At 29.2% G+C, this 7,215-nt stretch overlaps 1 long non-coding RNA gene across 1 annotated transcript; it reads right to left on the bottom strand.

Moving 5' to 3' along the window:
• Positions 1 to 1,568: 1,568 nt before the first annotated feature.
• LOC148787173 (uncharacterized) lies at positions 1,569 to 3,176 on the bottom strand. Its single transcript, XR_016067004.1, has 3 exons — positions 3,137 to 3,176; positions 2,559 to 2,625; positions 1,569 to 1,799 (listed from the first exon to the last, which is right to left on the bottom strand). It is a non-coding gene; the product is annotated as an uncharacterized LOC148787173 (long non-coding RNA).
• Between the last annotated feature and the right edge of the window lie 4,039 nt (positions 3,177 to 7,215).

Here is a 7,215-nt window from a genome sequence, read left to right on the forward strand (position 1 = left end):
GAGAATTCATATTCGTGCTTCCCAAAAATAAAGAATTACTATTATTTTTTTTATTGGTCATAGGGATCTCACATTATATCTTGTAATTGAGAAACTTCTACCAAACTAATGTTAATTCAATGGTCATGGACTAAACACATGGTTGCTAGTCGCTGATCAAGATGCCTAAACAGTCGGGCTCAAGAGGGACTCAACCTAGGATGTAATTGACCCAATAAAGAAAAGTTGGTTGGTCCAATCTAGGCCAATCTTAGGCTAATTCCAACTATCAATACTTGGGATAGGCCCAACCCAATGACCTAGGACCTCCTAACCCTGGGTTAAGTTAGCGGGCCGACCTAATCGAGCCACTTCTTTTTTTAAATAATACATGACATATAAGTTTTATTTTATTTTTATAGCTTGACTATTCTATATTTTTTTATACTTTTGAAACTCTAAAAATTTTACCTTTATTCCTCTACTTCTATATTAGTACAACAATTCACTAAAATTCATTGTTATTTTTTTAAAAATGTATTTTAAATCTTTTTTGGTCTTTATGTGGTCTTAGCTACTTCTTTTTGTAGTTTTTATTGTTTGGTTTAATTTATAATTTATTTATTTAAAATAAAAACATAAATTATTTAAGTTTGTTAAAAAAGTATCTCATCTTCATTGAAAAAAAAAAACAAAAGAAAATAGGCACAATCAGGTTTGGTTTGAGATTAGGCCAGGTCATCACCACTGCTTTTGCACTTTCTCTTCATCCCCCGTTTTGTGCTTAATTTAAGGTAAAATTAGTGAAATAAAAATTACTGTTTTCAAATATGAGTTTAGTCACTAGCTACTGGTCATGGTAAGAAAATATATGAAAAAATAAGGAAAAAGAAAGACAATTTTTTATTGAGCATTTGAGTAAAACTGAAAAATTTAAAGTAGTGATGAAGTTAAAATTGACACTGAAAAGTTGACACTCAAAAATGAAGTACACCTTTCTTGCAAGTTCAATCATTTTGCGTTTATTGAATTTGACAGTACTTTTAACGAAGGATCTATTGAAATTCGGTTTCAAAGGATGGATATTTTGCAAAAAATATATGTGGTAGGTGTGTTTTAATCTGAAAAATATAATTAATGATTTGGTATATAAAGATAGGTATAGACTAATGTCACTTGATTCATAATTTTAGTGATTATTACACTTTGATGACTGGATTTGAAATTGAATTGCAATTATATTAAAGTTATACAGATATACTAATGTGTGTAAGAATTTTTTGCACCGATTTATTTGGTTCTTTGCCACCACAGAACATATTACTTTCAAATATTTTTAAAAGAAAAATCAATTGACACTTTTGAATCCATTAATCCCTATATATATATATATATATTTATATATATATAATAGACACTTATAAAAACAAAAAGAATAACAAAGACTAGAGGGTTGGATGTTACAAAAAATAAAGCACCTTCTGGATTATCCATGTAGCACCCCCTTCGCTACAAGAGCTATATCTACCCTAAACGTCATAGTTATAGTAATCCCTATGTTCATATATATACTTTTGCACATAATCATCTAATCAATTTGCATACGTAATCACAACGTCATAACGACATAGTCAACCCACAACATCACATATATACAAATCAAACACCACAGTTGATCGCTGCGCCTATGTTCTCTTTATACAAACAAAATTAGATTTGTACTCTAGCTGACAAGAGGAGAAAACAGCATACTGGCCCGACCTGTTTGAGTATAGTGCGTAGACCTATTATTCAACAGTCAGACACCTCAAAGTCTACTCCTGAAAGAAAATGTCAACAGAGAGATGAGCCTGCCACTCAGTAAGTAAATAATCAGCCCTATCTATATATGTATATCAAACACAGCCCAAACAGGACAAGTAGGCAACATGCATGGATTACAGTCAATTTAACTCCAACATAATCAATTGTAATACACCACATAGCTATCTCATAATAAAATAATCAATTAAACTTCTTTTTTCCTAGTTTGCTTACCAGAAGGTGATATCGTGTTTTTCCCGTCAACTCAATCTCACCGTTATATAAATTTAAGTAAATCCCCTTGACAGCCGGCTCATCAATCTCATTTCGCATCATAGCTCTTTTCAATTCGCATCATAGCTCTTTTATTTCTCATCATAGCTCTTTTCACATCACATCTTTTTCATATCGCATCAAAGCTCTTTTAATTTCATTTCACCTTATAGGCTTTTCAACACGTCAAGTGGTATTCACGCCACAATATATATTCAACTTCCACAACTCTCTTATTTTCACATATCACCATTCTTGTAAGTAATTAGTAACGTAAAACAGTATATCCATATATTCTCATTTTCAGACATCCACAACACATCAAACAACATAACATTTCAACGTATTTTCCATTCCACGTACACAATACCATCAATCAAATCAAATCATTCACCACTCATACATTTTCAGATAAATCAATGTTAGCACGAAACACAAATTCATATAACAGTAAAACCATAAATACATAAAGCATATATAGATAATACTAATTGTTTACTTACCTCAACCTCACAACGTTTCTTTCTACTCAATCGCTAATTGTCAGTCCTTTCACCTCACCCCCGTATCCTATAATGAGTTATACCACATACAATTAATATATCGAGAATATCATAATTTCTTTTAAATACAATATTAAATATTATTCGTACAATTTCTACTAATTCTTTAATATTCCACTTCTATCGAAGTACAAATCTTCGTTTTTTCTCTTTATTAACATACCATTTATTAAATATAATTTCCGGAATATTTCTAAGAATTTCTTATCAATTTCTCGCTATTATATAATTTAATTAAATAACAATACGTAGAATTGCGTATTTGGTTAACAATTCCGATGGAATTATATAAATTGGCTATAGCAACATTCAAATCTAATAAATTTAATAATCTTATTAACCAACGACATCATTTTTATATCCGATTCTATATTTAATTAGACACTATTTTAAATAGCTAAACCCGTAAAATATTCCGATTAAATGATACATCGCTTAGTATAAATAATATTTAATAAATGGACTAATTAAATAATATAATTATATCAATTAATAAGAATTAAAATTAAAATTCTTACCTCCCGCGCCAACTGAAGAAGAACCGAAAAATTGCAGAATATGCAGTGAAATGGTTTGACAATAATATATGTATATATATATATATTATGTGCTTATCATGGGGGTGGGGCGGTGGGTGATGGCCCACCCCTCCCCCAATTAATTTTTCTTTCTTTTTCTTTTCTATTCCTTTTCTTTCGTCTTTTTCTATTTTTTTTTAATTTAATTTAAACTTTTCTCAAAATACCTATTACGTCCTTCTTAAATTTCTTAATTAATATAATTTCTCCACAAATATTATAACGAACTCCAATTTAATACGTTCGAGTTTTATTATATTCCAATTAGGAAACATAATTTATTTACTAATTAACTAAGTTTTATAAAAATTACCAATTAATCCCCCAATTAGATATTATAATCTTTGGGGCGTCACAATCCAACCCTCTAAGATTGACCATCCTCTAGCAGCTTCTGCAACTTCTCCTGCAAAACAAACAAAATTATTAATACTTTTAAGCAAGAATTAATTTTTTTTAAAAAAAATAATATTAATACTGTAGCTACTTACCTCCACCTCCAACGCCCTCGGCCCACTCCAGGCGCCGTTCACTTTTTTCTTGCAGCACCTCTCCAATAATTCCTTTTGCTTGGGGGGGGGGGGTGATCGAGCTTTGCTTCCTGTAGAAGAAAATATATTTAGCATCTTATTTATAAAATAATGGTAAAGCATTTAAAATACTATTATTGACTTACCAACTTCCTCTTCTGCATGCCAATAAAGGAAGCCCCCTCCGGATACACAATTGAGGACACCATGGAGTTTGCCGCCCGGTTCGCCTTTTATAAGGACTCCCGCTGGAAGTCAACTCTGGCTCAGTATGTCTGGAGCTGGAGCCAAACAGTGTTGGCCAGTCAGAGTAGCCTAACCAGGCTGGACAGGGCGATGGAAAGTATTTTTCGTATTTACTTATCGGTCAAGATGTGGAACACCCCAGAACATGGACTCATCGTTACATTCCCACCAGTAGGTCATCTATAGTAATAAAATTAAACAAAATGTCAATAAATTTCATTGAATAATTAGATTATTAGATAAAATCAAATTAATTTAAAATTGATTACCTTCATGCTCCCAAACCACAAATACTTGTACTCTTCTAGCACCTGCCTCAGACATGGCGATGGGTGGGAAAGTGTCCCCGTCACCATTGTATTGATGCGCTCGTGAAATCGGCGATCAGATCTAAAAGGACATGCGCCATTGAGTCTGATGTATTGGGCGCGCTGATGGTGGGGTGATTGATAATAGTGGTGCAGCAGCCGCTAGGGTGGCAGACTGGTGTATCATCTCATTAGATGCCAGTGAAGCTCTAGATGCTCCAGCATCATCTGGAGTCTGTGGGGCGGGGGACGGTGCGGTCGTGTCAGGTGGTGTGGGTGGTCGAAGAACTGCTTTCCTAACTTGAAAACCATCCGACACACTGGTAGAAGTGGCAGGCCATGACCATGACCTCTTCCTTGACCACGTGGTATACGAGGCGTACCACTAAACATGATCTAAAAAATTATTGAGAAGTATTAGTCTAAATTTTACAATTATTCACATTAATATGTAAATAAAAAAGAATATACTAATTCTTACTCATCAAAAAAATTATCATGAAGTTATGATTATTGTACTCATTAATTATTTAAAAATGTATAATTTTCTTGTGCACATATACAAACTAGTCATGTATTGCTTTAAGTTTATTCAGCTTATCACATGAACGTTTTATTGTAGTATTCGATATATTTATCCATTTTAATCTATCAACATTATCTTTTGCTAATAGATGAAGATGGATAAAAGTAACAAGTTCTACTGGCAAAATTCAATTGATGGGCTAAACAAGATTAAAGGCATGCGTGATCTGTTTGTACGCTGTTACCAAAGAAATATACATTTTTGAATAATTATTAATTATTGGTAATATTGTTCTCAATTTGTTTTCCATTTCTAATGATTATGTAATTGTACTTTAATTTGAAATACAACCTTAATATTGTTATTGTTGACATTATTTTATAAATAATATTATTATTGGGATTATTTGTCTAATTTTTGTGATTATTGACTTTATTATGTAAAAATGTTATTTTTTGGGAATATTTTATAATTTTGCGATAATTGACATTGTTACGAAAATAATGTTATTACTGGGAATATTAGCTTATCTTTTGTAATTGTTGACATTATTATGTAAAAATGTTATTATTATTAGGAATATTGGTGTAATTTTTGTGATTATTTATATTACTATTTAAAAAGATTATTATTGGAAATATTGATCTAATTTTTTTATTATTTACAATATTATTTAAATAATGTTATTATTGGGATTTACTATTGGTCTAATTTTTGTGATTGTTTACATTATGATTTAAAAATTATTTTATTGGAAATATTAGTTCAATATTTTTTATTATTTACATTATTATTTAAATAACTTTACTACTGGGATTATATATTTGTCCAATAAATTTGGTTATTTACATTATGATGTAAAAAATTTGTGTATTTATAAAATAAATTGCACATGTATAGAATAAATATGGCAAAAATTTAAGCAATATAATATAATACCCATAAGAATTGCATAAAAGGAAAAATAGGCCTCATTTGACTTGAATTTTCAAATTCGAAGGAGACTAGTAATTAATCTCTTTCTTTCATATGATTTGAATAATTGTAACTTCTTGATTTGAATATTTGAAGTATTTAACAACAAAGAAAAAGTAAAAAGAACGAAAAATTCAAAAATTCTATTAATTGAAATTAGTCAGTGCATATCTTCATATAGGATATTACAGTAAATTGCACAAATAATTACACTATACAATTACTAAATTACACAATAATTACATAAATTACACAACTATACAATTAGTTTTGAAAAATTACACAAAAATTCTATAATTGCAGAAATTACGTAAAATAAATTTCTATAATTGCAGAAATTCTTGTACAAGTACATATTTCTATATTTGCAAAACTTACATAAAATAACCTTTTTACAGAATTTTTTTGAAAATAAAAAAAAATGACAGAGAATTTTTAAAAATCACCCAAAATTAAGAGAAAATTATTAAAATAACAAAAGATATACAAAAATTTGGAGAATTACATAAAATTTACAAAAGAAATTTAAGATTTTCAAAAATTTATAGAAAATTATTAAAATTACCAAAAATTATGAATTTTTTTATGATTTCATAAATGTATAAATTTTTTTTTAAAATTACAGCAAAATTAAGTAATTACTTTTAAATTGCCGAAAGTTTTTTAAAATGTTTTATTTTACACCAAAAAATTAAGAAAATAAAAAATATAGGATAAATTATCCCAAACATGTTAATGATCAGAAAAAGTAGACTATAAATTAATTATGGTCATTGAAAATATAATGCTACGAATTAAATTGATACATGTTCAAAAGATCAAATATATTTGTATATATAAGATTGCTAGTATTACGTAGATGTAAGTAGCATCTTATACTGTTGTATTGGATTTTCTAATCAGACCGTTAATATTTTTATCAAACCATTGGATAGTATTAAATCGATATAATGCTACATTCTATGAAGTTTTTGACATTTTTGTTATACGGATACTAAGATATCGTATCCGATACACAATCAATGACGTTGAAAAAATGATGGAAGTGACCATCAGACAATTTGATTTTAGATAAGACCACTAGATATGTTCACATATGAAAAGTATTGTTATCAGTTTAAATTTGGTGTTAATCAGGGTCCTGGATATTGAGACATTGTAATCGGGAAGTGAACAAGCAATCTATGGGCATATTTAGGGACGGTTTTGGAACACATTTAGAAACATTTTTTTAATAATTTCAGAAAAATATATTTTATACATTTACGAACGGTTTTATTTAAATTTCATATTTCTCAACGGTCAAATATTAAATAACCGTTCCTAAGTTTCATTTTTCCTCCAGTTTTCTTTTGGTGCGAAACTCAATTTGTTGGAACTTATTTTGGAACGTCCAAATAAATTAACAGTTCCTATATTTTAATTTTTCCTCCT

The sequence above is a fragment of the Sesamum indicum genome, linkage group LG8 (assembly GCF_026168435.1).
Source record: "Sesamum indicum cultivar Baizhima isolate 11 linkage group LG8, ASM2616843v1, whole genome shotgun sequence".
Taxonomy (NCBI): domain Eukaryota; kingdom Viridiplantae; phylum Streptophyta; class Magnoliopsida; order Lamiales; family Pedaliaceae; genus Sesamum; species Sesamum indicum.